The 14,410-nt window shown below is 34.0% G+C and overlaps 1 pseudogene; it reads left to right on the top strand.

The window, feature by feature from the left end:
• Nucleotides 1–6,824: 6,824 nt before the first annotated feature.
• On the top strand, nt 6,825–7,756 carry LOC140524872 (olfactory receptor 13A1-like; annotated as a pseudogene).
• Nucleotides 7,757–14,410: the final 6,654 nt, after the last annotated feature.

The raw sequence follows: 14,410 nt of genomic DNA, 5'->3' as shown, positions 1-14,410 counted from the left end.
GTAGGACTAAGAGATTGAAAGAGAAAAAAAGATAATCAGATAGATAGAAAGCTAGAGATGGAGATAGAAAGGGAGGGAGGAATGAACAGGGGAGACAGAGACAGAGACAGAGAATTTTCAATAGAATAGGAATTATATAATTGTTGATAAAAGTAAAAGGTGCAACTTTTGTTTTTACTTTTAAAATTTTATCTTAAAGTTGATAATTGAATCAAAAAATCAGGCTCAGGAAATATGTTATATTATATTACATTGCATTACATTACATTATTTATATGATATGATATGATATTATCAGGCATTTCTTCAACCATAATTTGCTATTACCACCACCATCACCATGACCACAACCAGGACCACTACCATGACTATGACCACCACCACCACTACCACCATTACTACTACTACTACTATTACCCACACTAATAATTTCATGGTGGTGGGGAACATTTAGTACAGATATTTGCTTCACTGATGAAGTTTGGCAACTGCTGTAATTTACTGTTTCAGCTGCCTGGGGTACTAAGCATAAAGTCTCTGACTCATTCAAGTATGTATCAGACATAAGACTTATATTCAGTTTTTCCTGATGGTGAGGTCAGTCTTCTGTCTATCATTATACACTGCCTCTCACATCATATTTGAATTCATGGCAATAATATATTGTAAACTTCTAACATTTTAAAATCATCAAAGATGAAATTTTGTTGTATGTTCTTTTAGTATAAAGAGTAAGCTCTACCTCCTCCTCCTTTACCACTGGATAATTTCCTTTATGCAAGCACACATTAGAATAGAATAGAATAGGATATAGGATAATTATATGATAGATGTATGTAGATATTTATGTTGTATATAAATGTGTGATGCACCTATACTAACATATTATATTTAAATGTGTATCACATTTATAACTTCATATGTTAAATTTATATTCTATTAATAATAATTTTTAAAAATTCATCTAGATTAGGTCAGAAAATAGTGATTTCTCCCTTTCAGTTAAGTGATTCCTTTTTTGGGATCATGCAATCATGCCAGTGTTTAAACCCCTTATTTCAAAAACGCAATGTGGCATAGTAGAAAGAGAATTAAACTTAGAAAAAGAAGGATCTGTTTAGAAATACAGTTGATTTGATCTGATTGACTGCAATAAGATTAGAAATTGATCTGATCAGAAATTAGAATCAGAAGAATTTAGCTTTTCCACTTCTTATTTCCATTATAAGACAAGACAGGTGAGCTCTATAAGCCTGATTTCTCATTTTGAAAGAGAAGATAATTACTTCTTTCCTATGTTTTGATGAACTGTGGGAGGATGAAAAGAAAGGTTGTAAAAAAAAAAAAACACAGAACACTTTGCTTCATACAGGCTTATCGAGTTCTTCAAAATCTTAGTTCTTTTATTTAGAAGAGAGATAACCTGAGAGTTTCAGGAACTTTCTGTGGCATCTTTGTTAGGATGTTATAATGGAGAGCTAGTTAACTTTTCCTTCCTAAATTATTACTCAATAGGGTCCTAATATAATTTATTTTAATCTAACAATTGCCAGACTCATAGAGTGGGCCGTTCAGCATTTATATGGCTACAGCTCTTGATTTTACCTAATTCCTTGAATCTTCTTTGGTGGGGACAATGGCAAGAGCTGGATCCATGCATGGGGATAATAATAGAAAGGATGAAGACTGAGAAATGAGAAGTGGCAAAAAAAAAACCCAAAAAAACAACACAGCAAAACCCAGACATTTACTGATGGCTCACCTTGTCCTCCCACCCCCACTCATTGCATTGCTTCGTCCCAGATGGTGACACCAAAGCTACCTACTCCTTTGTCTTGGAAACTCACCAGGCTTGTTAATTTCAAATCTTTGCTCAAGTACCTAACTCTCTTCTCTACTGACTGCTAATAGTGATATATGTGTTAAAATATAAGAGGAAGGGAACTAGGACTTACTCATCAGTGAGCAATGACTTGACATTGATGCAATTTTAGAAACATTTTCAGGACAAGAAAGCTGTCATTTTCAGAAAGGAATTTAGTCTCTACTAACCTTTTCATTTATAAAAACACCATGACCATATTTTTGATTCTGTTGTCTTGATGGTATAGAAGAGCTGCCATAGCTGATGTGCTTGCCCATAACATATGGTATAGAAGTCAAGTCAGCAAGTCAAGTTGATAAGTACTTTTTTTAAGGGATTACAATGTGTCAGACAGTATACTAAGGGCTGACAATACAAAGACAAGTATAAAAAAAAAGAAGTCCCACTGTCGAGGACGTTGTATAGTTTGTCTTATACATGTCTTATTGAGGAAAAAGCAAAGCAAAACAGGGAAACCATCATTTCAATACTACATTGCATCCAGTAAAGACATTTAGAATGGACTGGATTCAGAACTGCGAAACCGAGTCTAGAAACCTAGAATCTGTGTCCAGCTCTGTCATTTGCTTTGAGTTAGAATAAGTCAAGGGCACTAAATTTAGAGTAATATTGGGGTTTATAGACTATCTATAAGCTCTTATATCTTCTTATCAATACAATCTTCTTATTTTACAGGAGTCGGGGTGGGAAGAGGATAAGCAATGAAAGTTACTTGCTTAAGGTCAAAAAGCAGTAATTTGTCAATTAACTACCTGGTTTCTCAGTTATCTTTAGCTTTAAAATGAGAATAATAATATATATTTTATCTTTATCATAGTATTATCAGACCAAATGAAATAATGTATCCTAAATCATTTTTCAATACTCTTATCTCTCTCTTTGCCTCAGTGTCTTCTATCATCCTCATTTGCAAAGGTTTTAAATTTATTTTCATTATTCTTACTATTGAATAATAACAAAGACAGCTGATACAATATAGTACTTTAAGCTTTGTGAATCATTTTTCATTCATTTCCTCAAGCATCTGTGATATTTATCCCCCTTTTGCAGATGAAGACAATGAGATTCATAGAAGTAAAGTAAGAGATTCACCAGTATCACCACTGGTAATAAAATATGGAAGCAAGCTTCAAATCCAGATTTCTCCAGGCTCCAAACTTAAACATCTAGCTTTTATTTCATATTTCTTCATTTATTGCTTTTTTAATACTCATAAGGCAATGATTGTTAAATATCCTCACAAGTCAGTCAACAAATTTTAAACACTTGCTTTCTCCCAGGCACTGTGTGCTAAGTGCTGGGAATGCAAAGAAAGGCAAAAATAGCCTTTGCTTTCTGGAAGCTCAGATAATAATGAGGGAGGTAATATGCAAAAAAATAATATGTATGAACAAGATAAGTAGAGGGTGAACAATAGTTAATCTGAGAGGTAGATAGCATCTTTCTCTCTGTGTCTCTACCTCTGCATGTCTCTCTCTAATCATACATGTGGCTTCTTGAGCATAGAGAGTTCATAATGAAGCACATCCTTCACAAAGGAAGATCAATCCATCTTCAAATAGTCCTAAAGAGTGAGAGTTGCTTGAGATAAAGGAGATAGGTGACTTGTACAGAGTGTACACAATCAGAGGAAAGACTGAAGTTAGGACTGTCTAACTGTAAGACTGTCTCTATATCCACATCCTCCTATCACATAAATGATGGAAATTTGAACTACTCTTCTGGGTCTTCAGGTTCTGTTACACGAGCTCTGGCCTTATTTTGCAAGATCCAGATCATGCTCACAACTTTTCAGTTATTTCTACATTATGACCCCTTGTGTGTACCTTCCCCACCATTTTCACCATCATCCCTTTGTGTACTTTCCCTATTATTAACTCCTTGAGATGATGGACTGTCATACTTGTATTCATATTTCTCAAAGCTCAACAGAGTGTTTGGCACATAGTTGGTCCTCAGTCTCTCTCTCTCTCTCTCTCTCTCTCTCTCTCTCTCTCTCTCTCTCTCTCTCTCTCTTTCTCTCTCTCTCATCTATCTATGCGTCTATCTCTCTCTATACCAGTTACTATTATTTTTAATTATTTCAAATTTCTGTCTTTTTATCACCAGTACCTAGCCCCAATACCTGGTACATGAATGCTGCTAAAGAAATGCCAGTTGATTGATGGTGTGAAGACATTCTAAGTTCCTCATCATAGTGTTCAAAATCACTATTTTCTACTTATCCCAACTTAAAATTTTTATTCATGGATTTAGAACAACAAACTCATTAGAGGTCACCTAGTCTAACTCCCTCATTCTGCTGATAAAAAATATCCTTCTCTGTCTGTTGGTCTATCTGTGTAGAAGGGAAGCCTGAAACTTACAACACATTCTTCTGACAGAAACAAAAGAGTTAGATTTCAAAGAATATGTTTATATACTAATTTCCTACCTTGAGATCCCATGACTGTGATAACTGTATTTGTGTTCTTAAAAATGTTTTTGAGTCTTTTCAATTTCTTTTAGATCAAGAATTACTTTCAACAAGGTCTGGTTTCAGATTTTTTAAATGTTCATTCCAAACTGGCATTTGTTTTGTGGAGTATATAAAGCACCAAAATAATAGTCGGAAGCCTTGGGTTCTGATTCCTACTCAGCCTAACCTTCTGTGTGACCTTGGATATGACACGCCCTTATTTAAAACCCTCTTTGTCAAACTAAGTTGGCAAATTGATGAACTCTCAAATTTCTTCTACCTCTGACGTTCTGTAGCTCTGTGAATACTTGTACTTCCTTTAGCATTATGAAGCTGTATAGTATAATGCTAAAAACCTGAACTGAAATTTAAGAAAACTTAAATTTAAATCTATCTTGGATACACAGAGGGACCATGAGGCTGAGCAAATCAATGTTCTAGGCAGCTCTCAGAGACTAAAAGTGGAAGAGAAGGCAACAGACTGTATTAGTAGACACAATTTCTTTGCCCATTAGTGTCTTATATTAATAAAGAAAATTCCTTAAAGAACAGCACTTTTGCCACAAGACAGAGCATGATTCAGAGCCAGTAGTGTGGTTGGTATTATTATCTTACTCTAAATTTGAGCTCTACTGTGCCCTTTAATATATCTATGATCCATATGAAAACTGATTTTATGAAGGAAGTGGCTATACACATTATGGACAAATGATCAGTACATTTTTTTTAACAAGTTTAGAAAGTATATTTGATGAATGGCAAAATTTTCTTTTAATTTTGTGGTCATAATCATAAAATTCAAGAAGTCAGTTTTTCAATGATGGAAACAAGGATTTCCTAGATTTGGAAGAATGAGAAAGCTCTGACCATTTATTATATGAGTTCTCTGAAAGACAAGAAAGAACTCCATTAAAGTGTAGATAAAGGCTGGCAGATTTTTGATATGATCGTACCCCTTCTCCCAGTGAATTTTGTTCAATGGACAATTATCTATACTGGTAATATATTTTTCCTTTGATCAAATTTACCCCCCCCCCTTGGTGTAATTTAAGCCAATTACCGCTATTCTTTGATTTATATGAAAAATAAAAAAAAAATTGTGCCCTCTTTAAACTAAAATTTGCTAGAAGAGAGTTTGTATAGAAGTTCTATTTTCCTGATGTCAGGACCAATAATTGAAATGTGAACAATTCATGTATAATGGGGTCCATTTTATAGGTAAATAATAGTTTCATCTTAAGTTTAAGCAATATCTTGTCAGACACTGAGGACATTATCAAGAAAACGTAGGAAAAAAGGTAAACTAAACAACCTGAGCCAAAATGGAACAAGAAAATCCTTGGGGGTAAGATTGAATTTGCTTATCTCAATCATGTTTGCAATAACCTCAGAGTGAACTTGATAAATCTTCTATTAAAGATTCATTTCCATTATTCAGAATGACATGTAAATTTCTGATATTTAGAAGGACCATTGTCATACATAGTGATGGGTGTTTTAGATACAGCTGTCTATCTGTGACGAGATTAGAGGAAACTGAAAGAGACCTGGTCCCACATCTACAGTCATAAAAATAGCAATAGCACAGTAGAATACTAAGTGAATTCTATGTGGAAGTTGCATTTAATCTATATGTTGAACTGTGAAGGGGAAAGGGAACTATATTTATGAAGAAACTGAGTGTTTAAAGTAAAGTGCAGTTTGTAACAGCAGAGATTAAGTGACTTGCCCACATCACATAATTAGTGTGTCTGATATGTGATTACTAACTCCATGTCCAGGACTTTATCCAATGTACCACCTAACTACTTACCTTTGGGCCAAATCTCTCTGTATGACCCTTGCATTTTGTTTCTGATCCTAGTTCTGTCCCATTTTCCATTGCAGATACAGTAATGCTTTCCACCACTTTACAGACATTTACCTCAAGTATATATCTTGGGCATCAATTTTGGTTCTGGCCTATAATAGTTCAGAGAATTCCCAGTTATGACCATCCTTCACACCCCAGACACAGATAAATGAATTGTATCTTGTAACTTGTTTGGTCTCACCTCAGAACTGGGGTAGTATGGGGAACTTTCAACAATAGTTTGGAAGGTGCTATAAAATGTCAGATCAAAGAGAACATGATTTCTCTGGAGAAAGATTGGATGTATGTGTGTTTGTGTGTGTGTGTGTGTGTGTGTGTGTGTGTGTGTATGTATTTGAGTTTCTGTTTTATTTAACTCTGTGAGGAAAATTAATTCTTTGAGAAAACATCTAACTAAGCAAATAATACTTCACTTTTTTTTGCTCTTTCATATAATATAGTGTGATGACTGTCAAAATTTGATCTTGGAATATCAAAACACTTTTACTTTGCTTAATTTTAATTCAAATCTTTGCTTTTTGTCTTTTTAGTGAACAATATAACAACAATATAATTAGTTGAATTTTGTGGGTGTACACTCTCAAAAGAAAACCTAAAAACCTACTCATATGGCTACAAAATATAATCATTCATCAGTGACTGAGTTCATCTTACAAAGTTTCTCTGAAAATCCACAGGTTCAGATCATTATCTTCAGCTTCTTCTTAGTACTTTTTATAGTGGCATTCATAGGCAACTCACTCATTATCACTGTCATTAGTTTAAGTCCAGGCCTCCATACTCCCATGTACTTTTTCCTTATAAATTTGGCCTTGTTGGATGTTCTCTCTACATCCACTATAGTACCAAAGTTGCTGCAGAACCTAATAACCAAGAACACCATTTCCTATGGTGGCTGCATAGCTCAGATATATTTCCTAACTTTGTGTTTGGGGGATGAGGACATGCTTTTCACAGCCATGGCCTATGATCATTATGTAGCCATCTGCCAGCCCCTCAATTATACCACTATAATGAGCAAGACAGCTTGCTACCTCATGGCATCTACAGTGTGAGCTGTCAGTGGGATCAATATAACAATCCACATCATCATAACTGCTCGCTTGTCTTTCTGTGGCCCCAATGTTATTGACAATTTTTTTGTGAGATTCATCCAATACTGCCTCTTGCCTGCTCTTCAACCTATGTCAACAAGGTACTGGTAGTTATGGCAGACATATTCTTTGCTCTTTTCAATTTTCTGCTCATCCTGGTGTCCTATGGTTTCATCATCTCCAGCATCTTGAAGATCCGGACCAAGGAAGGAAAGAAGAAAACATTTTCCACTTGTTCCTCTCACCTTGTAGTGGTTATCTTGTATTATAGCACTGTAATTTATATATACATTATTCCTGCTTTTGGTCAGTCTCTGAATAAAAGCAAAGTAGCTTCAGTGTTTTATACTGTAGTGACCCCAGCATTGAATCCTCTGATCTACTCCCTGAGAAACAAGGATGTGAAAATAGCCCTCAACAAGTTATGTTCCTTTCTTAGGAAATAGCTGGCCTCTTGGCAAAATGATACAGCTTAGAAAAATGAGTTTAGGAATATTTTTGAATCACAAAATTGTACATGGATCACAGCCTGGACAAGTTTGCATATCATTTCTCTTGGTAGGCAATGCTCCTGAACTCAGGATATGGTCCTATGTGAACCAGTTTAACTCCCTGTTTACATTTTTTCTTGAAGATTTTTAATGAAGGAAAAATCAGAATGTATCCAAAGAATGACACAAAAGCATTTGAAGGGCCCTAGCATGTCAGATTCATGGTTTAAGCAGAAAAGAATTTGTTGTAAAGTCATATTCTAAGAGATAATTCATTTGAAGTATGGTTGCCTATTCTCTCTGATGTCAAATACTTAGGTGAGCCTTATTGGAATTTTTATTATGAACTTGATAGGCTTCAGATGCAATGGAAAAGGCCTCGATTAGGTCTGTTACACTATAAGAGGACTTCCTTTGATATAACTATGAAGTAAAGAAAAGCTTTCTCCTTACTCTCCTTATCCAAGGGAAAGGGCTTCAACTAAGGCTGATTGTACTAGAAAACTTTGGTAACTGTGGCAACAGAAAAAGCAAAAGAAAAGGCTACCAGTATGATTCCATCTAGAACTCAACCCTTGAGGTCTCAGCAACAAAAATGAATGATCAAACAGAAAAAAAAAGATTTTTATTGTGCCAGGAATGATCAAAGAACAAATCCAGAATTCAAAAATTTCCAAAAATACCCCCGAACAATCTGTAATCCAAACCCTCAAAGAAAAAAAGCATGCCCATGAGAACAATTAGAATTGTTCAGAAAAGCAATGCATTTAAAAAATTAAAAAACAAATGAGAGCTATGGAAGGAAAAGGAATAAGCATTTAGATAGGTACTACTATTGCCAGGCACTGTGCTAAGCACTTTTTACAAATACGATCTCATTTGATTCTCTCATCAATCTGGAAAATACATGCTATGATTATGTACCTTTTACAGTTGAAGAAACTGAGATCAAACAGAAGTTACAGTGATTTGCTCAGGGTCATAGAGCTAGTAAGCCTCTGTGGCCCAATTTGAATTCAAGGCTTCCAGATTTCAAATCTCATATTCTATTCACCTCCCCACAAGCTGCCCTGAAGAAAAGGAGCAGAAAATTGAAAATAAAGCCCCATAGTTTAACAAAAGATTTATATTGTAGTAAAAATTCTCTAGAAATCAGAATGTTTCAAATCAATGTTTCTAAGAGTCAACATGAATTTTTCAAATAAGTCAAAAGAATGAAACTGAAGAAAGAGCATGATATTTGATATGAAAAAATAACCTAGAAAATAGATCAAGGTGAGATAAGTGAATACTTACTGTGTAACAATTACAAGGAATAGTTGGTGGGTCACAAATCCCCCTGCCCTCTGGGATTAATAGTTTTTCACAAAGAAAACTAATTGGAATCAGATCTCAATTATGGGTGGAGGGAGAGACTTTTTTTTCACTCACATTGACAGTGTGAGTTTTCAGATTCCCAAAAATTTCTGTCTTATTTTATAAATCTGCCTTATATTATAATAGGATGACATGTATTTCAAAACAAAAAAAGAAGCTTGGATCCCCAAGAGATCACAAAAATGGGAAAGGGTCTTCCATGTACAAAAATATTTATAGTAGCTCTCTTTGTGGTTTCCAAAAACTGGAAATAAAGGGAATGCCCATCAATTAGGGAATGATCTAATAAATTGTGGTATATGAATGTAATGGAATACTATTGTGCTATAAGAAATGATGAGCAGGAGGACTTCAGAGAGGTCTGAAAAGACTTATATTAACTGATGCTGAGACTAACGAGGAGAACCAGGAGAACTTTGTAGACAGCAACAACCACAGTGTGCAAAGAATTTTTCTGGTAGACTTTGTACTTGATTGCAATACAAGGACTTAAATAATTCCCAATGGTTTCTTCAGGCAAAATGCCTTCCACATCCAGGGAAAGAACTGTGGAATTTGATCATAGAATGAAGATCATTCTCTTTTGTACTATATTTTGCTTTTTTAAAAGATTTCTCCCATTCATTTTAATTCTATGCAACATGATTAAGGTCAAAATGTATTTAATAGGAATGTATGTTTAGAAGGTATATAAAATTATATGATGTCTCAGGGAGGGAGTGGGGAGATAGGGAAAGGGGGAGGAGGGGAAAAATCTAATTTATATAGAAGTGACTGTAGAACATTGAAAACAAATAAAATAATAATAATGATAATAATAAATAAAATAAAATTTTGGTTAGAAAAAAGATTTTTAGGCCTTAATATGAATTTTGTCAAAATTTATCCAATTTTGCCTTTCAGATTTTTAAAAATAAATGTTCTTTTAAAAATTGCTTATCCTTGAAAAGCAGAACTAGTAAAAAATCATATATTATTATTATTATCTATTACATTGATTATTCTTACAAAGTTTTGATATTTCAGATTTTTGGGTTTTATTTATATAAGGAAAATTTTCATCCAAATTGAAGTTTGAATAAATTAAAAACTTAATTTTCTCCTAAATAATTTTAGCATTAATTATATACTTCATTAGTCTAATTGTTTTGAGAATCAATATCATTAATGTATTACATTTGGTATATTACATTTGGTAATTACATGTGATTAACCAATATAGCTCATTTATGAACATTTTGGTTAGCAATATTTTATTTCTTTTTGTATATTGAATATATCTATTAAAAGTCTTCAAGTATTTAAAAAAAGGAACTTGGATGTCATTTTTCAAGACATCATCAAAGAAAATATCCAAACATATAAAAATGAGAGGGAAAATTGATAATGGAAAGAATACACTGATGACCTCCTAAAAGAAACCCCAAAATAAAGCTCTTATATATGTTGTTGCCAATATCCAGTGCTTCTACAAGAAAAGAAAAAAAAAATTAAGAACAACCAGAAACAAAGAATTAAAATGCTGAAGAACTACAATCAAGACCAAACAAGAATTTTTAGCTTTCACTTCAAGAAATGGAGAACATGGAGTGAAATATAGTATGAGGGAAAATGCAAAGGGCTACAACCAAGGATATCTTCCCTAGTAAAATTGAATATTATATCTATGCATAAAAATAGACTTTAAATAAAAAGGATTTTCAAATATTCTTGAAAAAACAGAATTGTAAAGGAATTTGGAAATATATAGAACTGTTTACATTCTAAGGGAAATGGAAGATAATGCTAAAATATTTCTTTTGGAACAGAGATTGATAGAGGAAGTCAACTGAGACAAAGACTGATAAATAGTTTTTGTTTTGAAGATGTAAGAAAACAGAGAAAAGTGGTAGTTGGAGAATATACATTACAGAGAGATGGTAGAAAAATGGGAGTTTTGTTAAGACATAATTAGCTTTTACAAGTAGACATACACACACACACACACACACACACGCATGGATAGAGTGGGGAAATTCAATGTCCCTTGAATTAAACTTTAATCTAAACTGGTCAAAAGAGTGCAGAACACAGATGGATTTTAATGAAAAAATATATTCAAGTAAAGAGGGATACAAATAAGAAAAAAAGAGGGAAAGGAGAAATTTAAGTGGGAAAGTGTATTCAGGAAGTTATTTGCTTTAAGTTTGGAGTGGGAATACTAAGGAAAAGATTAAAAGTGGGAAAAAGAGTAATAACTTCAAATAAATAGGAAAAGTATAGAGAAGGAAAATGCAAGAGAATAAAGTAGAGTGGAGTAAACAATTAATTATCATAGCCCTTAGCGTATTTGAGTTTGATGGGGTTCTTAGGTGCATGTCCTTGGGCCCCAATTCTAAAATCACATTTCTCTTTAAAAATCACATTTCTCCCTACCCTCAAAATACTATATTAGGCAGTTTCTCCTCAGTCCAAGGACATGGTCTGTCCTAGCAACAACCGTTATCTCTCTTCTTGCTACAGAAGCCAGCTTCACCTCTAGAATTTGTCACTTAGAGTCAGCTGCATATTGACTGAACTGGCTGTGTACTGGGTCATAAGGACATTTATTACTCACTGACCAATCATATGTATCCTAGACTTAGACATTCCTATACTCCCTTACATTTGTCTTGTCTAACAAGATATTGATGAGAGCAACCTGGTTTTCCCTGAACCCTGACCTTTGGTTGACTTAGTGACATTTCAGGCCAAAAACCACACCTCCATGTAGCCCCCTCTTGGGCTATTTCTCAATGAATTTTGGGTAAAATTCCTGAGCAGTAGATACCAAAAATGCATGTTCCTTTAAGAACTGACTACTCTTTAACCACTCCCTATCCCACTCCAAAACACCTAGTTAGCTTATCTGGCTCAAGTGGTACTATAGAAAATCCTATATAAACTTTCCCTGTACCCCTTTAAGGTTGCATATTCCCTAATCTTTACCTTGACCTCAACAATGCTCGAGTCCATGAATTCTTCTCCAGATGACCTGCCCCTGTTACCCCAGTCTTTGTAGGAATCTCACACCTCCCTTTCAGTCCTCATCAGGTTGACTTCACCTATACAATTAAAGTGGTTAGTGGAATTAATTATGAAGTAATTTTAAAAAATTCTTTTCCAATAAATATACTTGAAACAAAGAGATTTATATATAGTTGAAATAAAGGCTTGCAGCAAACTCTATTATGTCTCAGATGGACACAGAAAAGCAGTGGTGTGCATTATAATTTCATGAAAGATATCAGAAAAATAGACTTTATTGAAAGAGTTAAATAAATTAACTTCATTTTGTTGAAAGGTAAAGTGAATTTATTTAAATATTCACCATGTACTCATGCAATGGCATATTTTTTTATATTCTTAAAGAAAAATCTAAATGCATTATGGAGGAGAAAAAAGAGTAAAATGATAATGGAGTCTCAATTTATTCCTATCAACTTTAGATAAATCAAAACTAAAATAAATAAGTAGTTTAAAAAGCAATTTGGTACTGTTTTAAAAAAAAGAAAAAGTAATCAATGGAACAGACCAAAAAATGTATGAAATTCTTTGTTGTTCATTCATGCATGACTCTTCATGACCCTGGGAATTATTCTTTCCATAGGTTTTCTAGCCAAACGTACTGGAATTGTTTTCCATTTCCTTCTGCAGTAGATTAAGGAAAACAAAGATAACATGACTTGCCTAGGGGTCACACAGCTAATAAGTGCCTGAGGCTGCATTTGGACTCATTTGAACTCATATTCAGACTCCAAGTCCAGTCCTCTATCAGCTGGCCCACCTAGCTGCCACGTATAATTCAATAAACACAAGGACCTTAGCTACTTGAGCGAAGTACTCATTATTTAAGAACAAAAGTGATCGAAAAACTGGATAGCAGTATGAAAGGAATTAGACTAACACCTCACATAATATACAAAAAATAACTACAAATGGGTAGGTGACCTACATATAAAAGGACAAAGTATAAAAAAATAGAAAACATGGGAAAAAATATCTGTTAGATCTATAGATAAATAAAAGTTCATGATCCAACAAGGAAGACATCTTTATAAAAGTTCACATGAATATTTTTGATAACATAAAAATTTAAAAGTATATATACAAGTAAGTCTCATAAAACTATGATTGAGAGATAAATAATTAACAAGAAAAATCTTTACAGACAACTTATCTCCTTAAATTGATTTGTTTATAAAATTCCAATTTCCAAATAACTAAGGAGCTGATTCAAATTTTTTTTTTATTTTTATTTTTAATTTTTTTATTTTTTTAATGTTTAACAATCACTGCCATACAATTGCGATTTTATCCCTCCCCACCCACCCCCCACTACCTCCCTCCCTCCCCACGACTGCATACAATTCTGTATAGATTCTACATATACTTTCCTATTGAGTATATTTTCACTATAGTCATGCTATGTAGTCAGACTAAGATAAATGAAAGAATCCGTATAACAAATCAGAACATGATACACAAACAGATACACATACACAAACATGATCTGCTACATTATGTGAGTGACTTCCATATTTCTCTCTCTGAGTGTGGAAGGCATTTTGCCTTGAGGTCCACCATTGGGATTTTTTTTTTTTCAGAAGTTCTTGTGTTATTACAAAAATCTAAGTCTACCAGAAAAAGCTCTCACACACTGTGGTTGTTGCTGTGCATAAAGTTCTCCTGGTTCTGCTCCTTTCATTCAGCATCAGGTCATATAAGTCCTTCCAGGCCTCTCTGAAGTCTTCTTGTTCATCATTTCTTATGGCACAATAGTACTCCATTACATTCATATACCATAATTTATTCAGCCATTCCCAAATTGATGGACATCCCCCTGACTTCCAGTTTTTGGCAACTACATAGAGTGCTGCTATAAATATTTTTGTACATGTGGGACCCTTTCCCATTTTTATGATCTCTTGGGGATATAGTCCTAGTAGCGATATTGCTGGGTCAAAGGGTATGCACATTTTTGTAGCCCTTTGGGCATAGTTCCAAATTGCTCTCCAGAATGGTTGGATGCGCTCGCAGCTCCACCAACAATGAATTAGTGTTCCAACTCTCCCACATCCTCTCCAGCATTTATCATTTTCTTGTTCTGTCATGTTTGCCAATCTTATAGGTGTGATGTGGTACCTCAGAGTTGTTTTGATTTGCATCTCTCTAACCAATAGTGATTTAGAGCATTTTTTCATATGATTATAG

This window comes from Notamacropus eugenii, chromosome 1, assembly GCF_028372415.1.
Source record: "Notamacropus eugenii isolate mMacEug1 chromosome 1, mMacEug1.pri_v2, whole genome shotgun sequence".
Taxonomy (NCBI): Eukaryota; Metazoa; Chordata; class Mammalia; order Diprotodontia; family Macropodidae; genus Notamacropus; species Notamacropus eugenii.
This window is presented reverse-complemented; position numbering and strand designations above follow the sequence as displayed.